The sequence below is a fragment of the Tachyglossus aculeatus genome, chromosome 3, assembly GCF_015852505.1.
Source record: "Tachyglossus aculeatus isolate mTacAcu1 chromosome 3, mTacAcu1.pri, whole genome shotgun sequence".
Classification (NCBI taxonomy): Eukaryota; Metazoa; Chordata; class Mammalia; order Monotremata; family Tachyglossidae; genus Tachyglossus; species Tachyglossus aculeatus.
Genome location: NC_052068.1, coordinates 15,027,276 through 15,039,332, shown reverse-complemented (window position 1 = coordinate 15,039,332; position 12,057 = coordinate 15,027,276). Strand labels below are relative to the sequence as shown.

General features: G+C 41.5%; 1 protein-coding gene across 1 annotated transcript in view; it reads right to left on the bottom strand.

Annotated features, from left to right (window-relative positions):
- ERCC6 (ERCC excision repair 6, chromatin remodeling factor) overlaps window positions 1–12,057 on the bottom strand; it is a 154,266-nt gene that overhangs the window by 58,390 nt on the left and 83,819 nt on the right. The gene's annotated exons all lie outside the window — the stretch shown is intronic.

The window sequence follows — 12,057 nt, the reverse complement described above, 5'->3', positions numbered from 1 at the left end:
AACCACAGAAGAAGAAAGAGGAAACGTTATAAGAACATGGCAAAACAAAACCTCAGACAATATCATGGGTTCTAATCCCGGCTCCGCCAGTTGTCTGCTATGTGACTTTGGGCAAGTCAGTTCACTTCTCTGTGCCTCAGTTCCCTCATCTGTAAAATGGGGATTAAGACTGTGAACCCCATGGGGGGCAGGGACTGTGTCCAACCCAATTTGCGTGTGACTACCCCAGTGCTTAAAACGGTGCCTGGCACATGGAAAGCGCTTAAATACCACAATGATAATAATAATAATAATAATAGTATTTGCTAAGCACTTACTATGAAGCAGCATGGGTCAGTGGAAAGAGCACAGGCTTTGGAGTCAGAGGTCATGGGTTCGAGTCCTGGCTCTGCCGCATGTCTGCTGTGTGACCTTGGGCAAGTCACTTAACTTCTCAGAGCCTCAGTTACCTCATCTGTAAAATGGGGATGATGACTGTAGCCCCACGTGGGACAACCTGATCACCTTGTATCCCCCACCCCAGCGCTTAGAACAGTGCTTTGCACATAGTAAGTGCTTAACAAATGCCATTATGATGATGATGATGATGATGATGATGATGATGATGATGATGATGATGTGCCAGGCACTGTACTAAGCGCTGGGGTAGATACAAGTAAATTGGGTGGGCACAATCCCTGTCCTACATGAGAATCACAGTCTCAATCCCAATAATAATAATAATAATAATAATAATAATAATAATAATAATAATAATGGCATTTATTAAGCGCTTACTATGTGCAAAACACTGTTCTAAGTGCTGGAGAGGATACAAGATGATCAGGATGTCCCACGGAGGGGGCTCACAGTCTTAACCCCCATTTTACTGATGAGGGAACTGAGGCACAGAGAAGTTAAGTGACTTGCCCAAAGTTACACGGCTGACATTCAGCGGAGCCAGGATTTGAACCCGTGACCTCTGACTCCAAAGTCCGGGCTCTTTCCACTGAGCCACGCTGCTTCTCTATTACTTCTTCCATATCTTCCATATTATGGAAAATGATAATAATAATAATAATGATGATGGTATTTGCTAAGCGCTTACTATGTACCAAGCAATGTTCTAAGAGCTGGGGTAGATACAAGGTAATCAGGTTGTCCCACATGGGGCTCACACTCTTAATCTGCATTTTACAGATGAGGTAACTGAGGCCCAGAGAAGTTAAGTAACTTGCCCAAAGTGACACAGCCGACAAGTGGTGGATCTGGGATTGGAACCCTAGACCTCTAACTCCCAAGCCTGTGCTCTTTCCACTAAGCCATGCTAAGGCCCAGAGAAGTGAAGTGACTTGCCCAGGGTCACACAGCAGAAATGTAACAGAGCCAGAATTAGAACCCATGACCTTCTGGCTCCTGGGCCTGTGCTCTATATATTACACCATGCTGCAGTGATGCACTGGATTTCTAGACTGTGAGCCCGTTGTTGGGTGGGGACCGTCTCTATATGTTGCTGACATGCATTTTCCAAGCGCTTAGTTCAGTGCTCTGCACACAGTAAGCACTCAATAAATACGATTGAATGAATAAATTCATTGAGACTGAGCCCAGACTGAGCCCCTTCCTTCCTCTCCCCCTTGTCCCCCTCTCCATCCCCCTTCTTACCTCCTTCCCTTCCCCACAGCAACTGTATATATGTATATATGTTTGTACGTATTTATTACTCTATATTTATTTATTTATTTATTTATTTATTTTACTTGTTCATATCTATTCTATTCATTTTATTTTGTTAGTATGTTTGGTTTTGTTCTCTGTCTTCCCCTTTTAGACTGTGAGCCCACTGTTGGGTAGGGACTGTCTCTATATGTTGCCAATTTGTACTTCCCAAGCGCTTAGTACAGTGCTCTGCACATAGTAAGCGCTCAATAAATACGATTGATGATGATGATGATGGTAATAAATGATGCATACCATCTGAACACTAGGAGTAAATTAGAGAGAATCAACAGCATGGCTTACTGTTAATTCATTCAATTCTATTTATTGGGTGCTTACTGTGTGCAGAGCACTGTACTAAGCGCTTGGCAAGAAAGCGGTGGCTCTTCTCAACCAAAGGCTTTGTAAGGAAAAAGAAACAAGGAGATAAAAGAAGAAACAGTACCATTCATTCATTCTTTCAATCATATTTATTGAGCGCTTACTGTGTGCAGAGCACTGTACTAAGCGCTTGGGAAGTACAAGTTGGCAACATCTAGAGACGGTCCCTACCTAACAGCGGGCTCACAGTCTAGAAGGGGGAGACAGAGAACAAAACATATTAACAAAATAAAATAAATAGAAACAGTACCAGGCTTTGCAAAGGATTAAACATGAAAATGCAACAAAGGAGAGAATTTTTGTATCCACCCTGAGGATCCCATATTGGCCCTTACAGCCACTTATGCACATCAGCGCTTAGAACAGTGCTTGGCACATAGTAAGCGCTTAATAAATGCCATCATCATCATCATCTAGGTGAGTTCCATTGTGATCTTTAAATAGGGAAGGCAGCTCTATGTAGGGAGATGAAGCTACAAGAGGGAAGTCCCTTTAGAGGTAAACATTCAATTGTGGGGAATAATAGTTTGGGGTGGGAAAACACCAACCCACCTGTGTCCTGAAATCTCTTTTCCCTGGTCCAGGAAGGTAAAATGTTTTAGATGTAATCTCCAAGTTATTATCCCATCAAATAATTTTGCCAACCCAGGTGGAATGCTAATTTGGAGTTGAAAACCGCTTTTCGTTCAGACAGGTTACCACACAAAATATAGTCTATTGGCACTCTACCCTAAATCAGGAAAAAAAACACAACAAAAAAACCAAAAATCCTCTCTCTCCCAAATGACTCTATACGTCCATCAGTGTGATTTTTCTAGGAAAACACTGGGTGGTAAAATGAGTGGTGCCACTTCCCACTCAAAACAAAAAACAAACCGGTCCCTTCCTTTTTGTAATAACTGAAAAAAAAAAAAGGTATCAGAAAGTATACTAAGTCCCTCAAAACAATGAGGTTATTCAAGTAATAATAATAATAATAATAATGGCATTTATTAAGCGCTTACTATGTGCAAAGCACTGTTCCAAGCACTGGGGAGGTTACAAGGTGATCAGGTTGTCCCACAGGGGGGCTCACAGTCTTAATCCCCATTTTACAGATGAGGTAACTGAGGCCCAGAGAAGTCAAGTGACTTGCCCAAGGTCACACAGCTGACAATTGGTGGAGCCGGGATTTGAACCCATGACCTCTGACTCCAAAGCCCGGGCTCTTTCCACTGAGCCACACTGCTTCTTAAGCAGTGTACTGCGTATTTCTTGTACTTGTACTAAGTACAAGTAAAATATTAAGTACAAGAAACACTATTACCTTCCTTTGTGGGTTCAGATCAATTTGGAGTGGCTCAGTGGAAAGAGCCCGGGCTTTGGAGTCAGAGGTCATGGGTTGGAATCCTGGCTCCGCCACTTGTCAGCTGTGTGACTTTGGGCAAGTCACTTCACTTCTCTGGGCCTCAGTTCCCTCATCTGGAAAATGGGGATTAAGTCTGTGAGCCCCACGTGGGACAACTTGATCACCTTGTATCTACCCCAGCGCTTAGAACAGTGCTTTGCACATAGTAAGCATTTAATAAATGCTATTATTATTATTATTATTATTATTATTATTATTTATTCTTCTGATTGACCGTATTCCATCTTCAAACTGGGTCACTGTATGCTCTCTCTACTTATTTATTACCTTAAGGCAGACTTTGATTCCTAGCTGCTTGGCTTCCCTCTAACCACGAACTCCTTTTTGTTACTGTCCTACTGTCGAAGGGGAAAATCGTACTTTATAATTGGCGGAAGACAGGAAGTGAAAGTGGGATCTTGCACTATCCTTGGAATGCAGTTACTATAATCAGGCACATCAGCAGACCAAAGAGTAAGCACTCAAAAAGAGTGCCATTACTAGATCAGGTCAATAGCCCACCTCAGGATCTTGGGCTAGTGTTCAGGTGGAACAGGACGCTTGAATCAATCAATCAATCAATCAATCAATCATATTTATTGAGCGCTTACTGTGTGCAGAGTACTGTACTAAGTGCTTGGGAAGTACAAGTTGGCAACATATAGAGACAGTCCCAAGCCAACAGTGAGTGGGCTCACAGTCGAAGAGCTTGAAGCTTGCTGCTTGAAGCAGCAAGACAGCATGGGCCTTGGGAGTCGGAAGGACCTGGGTTCTAATCCTGCTCCGCCACATGTCTGCTGTGTGACCTTGGACAAGTCACTTCACTTCTCTGCGCCTCAGTTCCCTCATCTGTAAAATGGGAAATGAGACTGAGAGCCTTATGTGGGACAGAGATGGTGTCTAACCTGATTTGGATCCAATCAGAATTGGATCCAATTCTTCTTACCTTTCTGCTCCCCAAAAGTGAACCTGTTTAATAACTTCTTTAATATAATTAACAAATTCATTCAGCTACAGAGCCATTCATTCATTCATTCACTCATTCATTCACTCATATTTATTGAGCACTGTGTGCAGAGCACTGTACTAAGCGCTTGGGAATCATTCTTGATTGATCTTTTCCCCAAGATCAAGTAGTTTCTAGTTGAGTTACAGTTTTTGATGTATTTGAAGAATGTTCTATCATTTTTGTAGTGTGTTTGCACTTGTATCTACTCCAGAGCTTAGACCAATGCCTGGCACATAGTAAGCACTTAACAAATACCACATTTAGTATTATCAAAGGAATTGACATCCCTCCTCATTGTTGGGATGAGACCATCTAACAACCCTAATTTTTCATTTTCCATCTATAACTTTCCCTCTAGATTATGGATCTCTAATTCCGTTGTACTCTCCCAAATGCTTAAAACAGCGTTCTGTGTTTAGTAAGTGCTCAATAAACACCACTGATTGTCCAGGAAGGTATTTGGACCCAAATATTTTATTTACAAATGGTTTGCCTGTGAGTTAAAATATCCTGCATCCTCATCCCAGTTGGATCCAATTCTTCTTACCTTTCTGCTCCCCAAAAGTGAACCTGTTTAATAACTTCCTTAATATAATTAACAAATTCATTCAGCTACAGAGCCATCGTTTTCATTCTTGAATATCTTTTCCCCATGATCAATCAAGTAGTTTCTAGTTGAGTTACAGTTTTTGATGTATTTGAAGAATGTTCTATCATTTTTGTAGTGTGTTTGCACTTGTATCTACCCCAGTGCTCAGATCAATGCCTGGCACATAGTAAGCACTTAACAAATACCACATTTATTTTAAAATTATGCTCTATTTTTTTTTTTATTTCAAAAGTCTCCAGACATTCAGTAGATACTGTTTTGTACTAAACTTTTCAATTTTCTCCCTCAAACGGCATTATTATCAAAGGGCTTGACATCCCTCCTCATTGTTGGCATGAGACCATCTAAGAACCCTCATTTTTCATTCTCCATCTATAACTTTCCCTCTAGAGACCCATTATGGATCTCTAATTCCGTTGTACTCTCCCAAATGCTAGAACAGCGTTCTGTGTTTAGTAAGTGCTCAATCAACACCACTGATTGTCCAGGAAGGTATCTGGACCCAAATATTTTATTTACAAATGGTTTGCCTGTGAGATAAAATATCCTGTATCCTCATCCCAGTTGGATCCAATTCTTCTTACCTTTCTGCTCCCCAAAAGTGAACCTGTTCAATAACTTCCTTAATATACTTAACAAATTCATTCAGCTACAGAGCCATCTTTTTCATTCCTGAATATCTTTTCCCCACGATCAATCGAGTAGTTTCTAGTTGAGTTACAGTTTTTGATGTATTTGAAGAATGTTCTATCATTATTGTAGTGTGTTTGCACCCGCGTAAGATTTCTTTTTCGGCCTGCCTCATTTCCTGTTTGCATCTAACCTATCACTCTACGTTGACTTTCCTTTTCTCACTTGGCTGAAGTTTCAACATTTTAAAGTGTGGCATTTTCCCTTTTATGATCTTTTTCATCCTCCCAGTTAGCTGTGCAGGGTTTCTATTTATCATCTGTTTTTTGTTTTCTCCCTGCAATTTATTTAAGTCCTAGTGCTCTATTTTTTTTTTTCAATTTCAAAAGTCTCCAGACATTCAGTACTGTTTTGTACTAAACTTTTCAATTTTCTCCCTCAAACGGCATACTTTCGGTTTCCTTTTCTAAAATCAAGTATCCTTGGGCTGATTTTTCTCTTGAATTTCCAATCCTGCATGGATGTTAAATTTTACTGAGCTGTGGCCTCAATTAATAACATTATTATTATTATTATTATTATTATTATTATTATTATTATTATTATTACAATAATAATAGTATTTGTTAAGTGCTTATTATGTGTCAAGCACCATTCTAAATGCTAGGGCAGATACAAGCTAATCAGGTCGGACGCATTCCCTGTCCCACATAGGCCTCACAGTCTTAATCCCTGTGAGGTAACTGAGACATGGAGAAGTAACATGACTTGTCCAAGGTCACACGAGACAAGTGGCAGAGCCAGGAGCAGAACCCAGGTCCTTCTGATGTCCCAGCCCGTGCTCTATCCACTAATAATAATAATAATAATGGTATTTATTAAGCGCTTACTATGTGCAAAGCACTGTACTAAGCACTGGGGAGGTTACAAGGTGATCAGGTTGTCCCACAGGGGGCTCACAGTCTTCGCCCCCATTTTACAGATGAGGGAACTGAGGCCCAGTGAAGTGAAGGACAGCTGACAAGTGGGAGAGGTGGCATTTGAACCCATGACCTCTGACTCCAAAGCCCGTGCTCTTTCCACTGAGCCATGCTGCTTCTCTAGGTCCGGCTGCTTATTACAGAGAAGCAGCGTGGCTCAGTGGAAAGAGCACGGGCTTTGGAGTCAGAGGTCATGGGTTCGAATCCTGACTCCGCCACATGTCTGCTGTGTGATCTTGGGCAAGTCACTTAACTTCTCTGGGCCTCAGTTACCTCATCTGTAAAATGGGGATTAAGACTGTGAGCCCCACATGGGATAACCTGATCACTCTGTATCCTCCCAGCGCTTAGAACAGTGCTTTGCACATAGTAAGCACTTAACAAATTCTTCTTCTTCTTCTTCTTCTTCTTCTTCTTCTTATTATTATTATCCATGCTGCTTCTCCAACTGCAGAGTGGATCTTCGCTACATATCACGGGATTCATGTCCCATCTTTTACTAGGAATTCAGTATTTCCTTGCATTGCCAATTTCAGATAACAACATCCACTATCAAGTCACGAGTTTACTAGACACGAGTTAGAGACGGTCACATATAGTAACGTGATGAAAGAAGCAATGAGCCGGGAAATGGAGATCCTGGCTCTCCCACTCTCTAGACATGGACTAAGTCTTCTTCTACAAGAAGCAGCATGGCTCAGTTGAAAGAACCCAGGCTTGGAGTCAGAGGTCGTGGGTTCTAATCCCAGCTCCGCCACTTGTCAGTTGTGTGACTTTGAGGAAGTCATTTACCTTCTCTGTGCCTCAGTTCCCTCGTCTGTAAAATGGGGATGAAGACTGTGAGCCCCACACGGGACAACCTGATCACCTTGTATCCCCCCCAGCACTTAGAACAGTGCTTTGCATACAGTAAGCACTTAACAAATACCATCATTATCATTATTACACTATGTTCCAGTCTCTCTCCACCTGCAAACTGGGAGTATGGCTTATGAAGTGCTTTCAGATTCTAGGAAATTCCAAGACTAGACTGAAGTGATTATATTATATTTCCTCCTCTTGTGAAGAGGCCACTGGGTTTCATTTCAGTGTGCTGAATGGTCAGCACTTAGAACAGTGCTTGGCACATAGTAACTGCTAAACAAATACCGTCATTATTATTATTATTATTATAATGTATTACATGATGCCCAGAGACCTTCAAACAAGTTCCTCCCAACTTATTCTTGGCATCTGATCCACTAATATGATTAAATAACCCTGTGAAAAAAAGCCAGAACGAGGTATGACACAGGAATCTGGAATCCAATTTTACCATGGACCGTAATGTGCTTCTCCCTCTGCTTGATGAAAAACCTCAATCAATCAATCAATGGCATTTATTGTGCAAGTACTATATGCAAAACACTATACTGAGCACCTGGGAGAGCATAAGCATAATACAATAGAATAAGTAGACATGCTCCTGCCCATTGTGAGCTTAGTCTAGAAGTTGAGACCGACATCAGTATACATAAATGAGACTGTGAGACCGTTGTTGGGTACGGACCGTCTCTATATGTTGCCGATTTGTACTTCCCAAGTGCTTAGTACAGTGCTGTGCACACAGTAAGCGCTCAATAAATACGATTGAATGAAATATCAACTATTAAAATATAAAATATTCATATAAATGAGTTATACTATATAACAAAGATATGCACACTCCTACACTCTCTTTTATCGGCCTATCAAACCTTGATTGTTTGCCTTAATTATGACAATAGAGAATAAAGATGAATAATTAGGCAAGACAGGGTAAAAGATGAGTTTTCAATCCCAAAATAGAACTAAGAAATCCATATCTTACATCCCCATGTTCTACTTAGGGTGATAAATAACAATAGAGTTATGAGAAAAAGAGCTGCTTTCATTGGAATAGGACTGGGGTACTTCATTTTACCTCAGTCAACAAGAACACCAGTTTTTGGGTAACACTGTGTTTGCATTCTTACATAAGTCAGTACTATAATAATAATAATAATGGCATTTATTAAGCGCTTACTATGTGCAAAGCACTGTTCTAAGCACTGTGGAGGAAACAAGGTGATCAGGTTGTCCCACGGGGGGCTCACAGTCTTAATCCTCATTTTACAGATGAGGTAACTGAGGCATAGAGAAGTGAAGTGACTTGCCCAAAGTCACACAACCGGGATTTGAATCCTTGACCTCTGACTCCAAAGCCCTTGCTTTTTCCCCTATGGAGAGCTTGCCACTGTAGTACTTCCCTGAACTCTGTTGTACTGTACTCTCCCAAATCCTTAGTGCTCGGTATGCATTAAGTATTCAATAAATACCACTGATTTCTTGATCATCTTGATGATGATGATGATGATTTCACCATCCGCATTTGCACATCCACTTCTCCCAACACTCTGGCGTGCTGAACCCCGACGTTCATAACCTGTCAGACGAATGTTAATTCTACCACCATCATCATTGCTTAGAACAGCACTTAGAACAGTGCTTTGCACATAGTAAGCGCTTAACAAATGCCATCATTATTATTATCATTACAGGGCACTCTACTAGGCTCTGGGGAAACAGAAGAGGTAGAAAAACTCTACATTTGAGGAACTTACATCACACTTTGTGTAATCACAGTCTACTATCAGTGAATGGGCAATTAGTCTACCAAGAGTGAAAATAAAGTAAGGCTGTCATTTAGAATCAGCGTGGCTCAGTGGAAAGAGCATGGACTTTGGAGTCAGAGGTCATGAGTTAAAATCCCGGCTCCGCTAACTGCCAGCTGTGTGACTTTGGGCAAGTCACTTCACTTCTCTGGGCCTCAGTTACCTCATCTGTAAAATGGGGATTAAGAGTGTGAGCCCCCCGTGGGACAACCTGATCACCTTGTAACCTCCCCAGCGCTTAGAACAGTGATCTGCACATAGTAAGCGCTTAATAAATGTTATTATTATTATTATTATTATTATTATTATTATTATTATTATTATTATTATTATTATTATTATAAAGTGTAAGGTTGCTCCTCGACCTCGTCTATCTTGCCGCCAACCCCTCACCCATGTCCTGTCTGGCCTGGAATACCCTCCCTCCTCAAATCTGACAGATAATGACTTTCCCCACCTTCAAAGCCTTACTGAAGGCCCGTTTCCTCCAAGAGGCATTTCCCGACTACGCCTCTCTTTCCCCTTCACTCACTCCCTTCTGCATCATCCTGACTTGCTCCCTTTGTTCCCCCCTCCACCGCCAGTCCAACTATACTTATGTATATATCTGTAATTTTTGTTTTTAAATTAACTGTCTCCCCTTCTAGACTGTAGGCTCGCTGTGGGCAGGGAACGTGCCTGTTTGCTGTCATACTGCACTCTCCCAAGTGCTTAGTAAGTGTTCTAAACACAGTAATCAATCAATCGTATTTATTGAGCGCTTACTGTGTGCAGAGCACTGTACTAAGAACTTAGCAGTAAGCGTTCAAGACTGTGATCCCGCTGTTGGGCAGGGACCGTCTCTATATGTTGCCGACTTGTACTTCCCAAGCGTGTAGTACAGTGCTCTGCACACAGTTAGCCCTCAATAAAGACGATTGAATGAATAAATATGACTGAACGAATCAGTGCAAAGGGGGGAGATAGACATACCACAGTCTCTATATGTTGCCCACTTGTACTTCCCAAGCGCTTAGTACAGAGCTCTGCACACAGTAAGCACTCCATTAATACGACTGAATGAATGAATGAATCTTGTTGCGGGCTTTTCTACGGTTACCACAAGTGGCAACTTTTCCTTTGGAATGTGGCAGCAAAAAGGAGAGATGTTTCTGGGAGGTGGGAAAAGAAGAAAAATGATTGGGAAAGGGAGAGGGAAGCAGAGATTGGGCAAAGATTGTGTAACACAATCATGCTGTGTTACAAAGTGAGAATGTGATGCTATTCGCACCTCAATAACTCAAAGGGTTAGGGGTAGAACAGCATGGAAACCAGTAATATATATATATCCAAGACTGAACGGCCGGAGAAAGCAGGAGATTCAAGTACTTTCCATTTGATTATTAATCCCTGGGGTTAGAGGAATATTGCAATGCTTGGAAAGTGGGGGGAGGAGAGGGAGAGTTATGCTTATAAATTCACTTTGCGTGTGTCTTCTCGGCTTGACTCCTCTGTTTTTCTCCTTGCTCTTCAACTTTTTGACCCCATTTTCTCCTCGACTTTTCTCCCATTGCCCCTACTTTTCATTGCTCTCTTCTTCCATTTTTTTTAATTGCCTGCGTGCCTCACCCAGGAATAACACAAACAGAAGAAACTAAGTCACTTCCACTACCTGTTAGCCCTTTTCTCTACTTCCAGATCACTCTCCAGGACTTCTGAGGTCCCAGGTGGTCACTGGTCCCAGGTGGGAAGGCACCAGGAGATCCCAGATGGCACAGCAATTGAGCGGGAAAAATGAATGGAGTCCCTGTCAGGATCCCATGAAGCCGACTACACAGATTAATACGTGGGCAAATTAAGGAGGATATTCCGGAATGCCACTTCACTCATAAATTTCCTAGTTGTTCGGTTGATACACAACCAATTCTTTACTTAAACGGCTTCCACTAATACTATTTTAATAGAAATTACCTGGGCTATAATCCAATCTGCCATTTTATTTCCTTACGTAGTGGGGGATATGAACATTGCCAGTTAACTGATTACAGCTGCTGCTTACTGTTCACCCTGACTTCAGCTCTTGATAAGACTGCCATTGTTTAAGGAGAAGACATGGTTTAAGTTTTACATCCAAACTGCTCTTCTGGGACAACTTCCCAGGAACAGACTTCTTTGGATCGGTAAATTGCACATAAGATTTGGGGGGTGGGAGAGAAAGGGAATTAAAAGAAAAATAAAAGGTGGCACATTTTATGAAGTTTGGGAAAATCCTGTTATGAAAAACACACAAGTGAGACATAATAATAAAAATGACGATGGTATTAATAGAAGGTGGTGCATTTTATGAAGTTTGGGAAAATCCTGTTATCAAAAACACACAAGTGAGATGTAATAATAATAACGACGATGGTATTTGATAAGTGCTTACTATGCGCCAAGCACTGTTCTAAGCGCTACGGTAGATACAAGGTAATCAATCAATCAATCGTATTTATTGAGCGCTTACTGTGTGCAGAGCACTGTACTAAGCGCTTGGGAAGTACAAGTTGGCAACATATACAGTCCCTACCCAACAGTGGGCTCACAGTCTAGAGGTTGTCCCACGTGGGGCTCCCAGTCTTAATCCCCATTTTACAGATGAGGTAACTGAGGCACAGAGAAGTTAAGTGACTTGCCCGAAGTCCCACAGCTCATAAATGATGGAGCAGGGA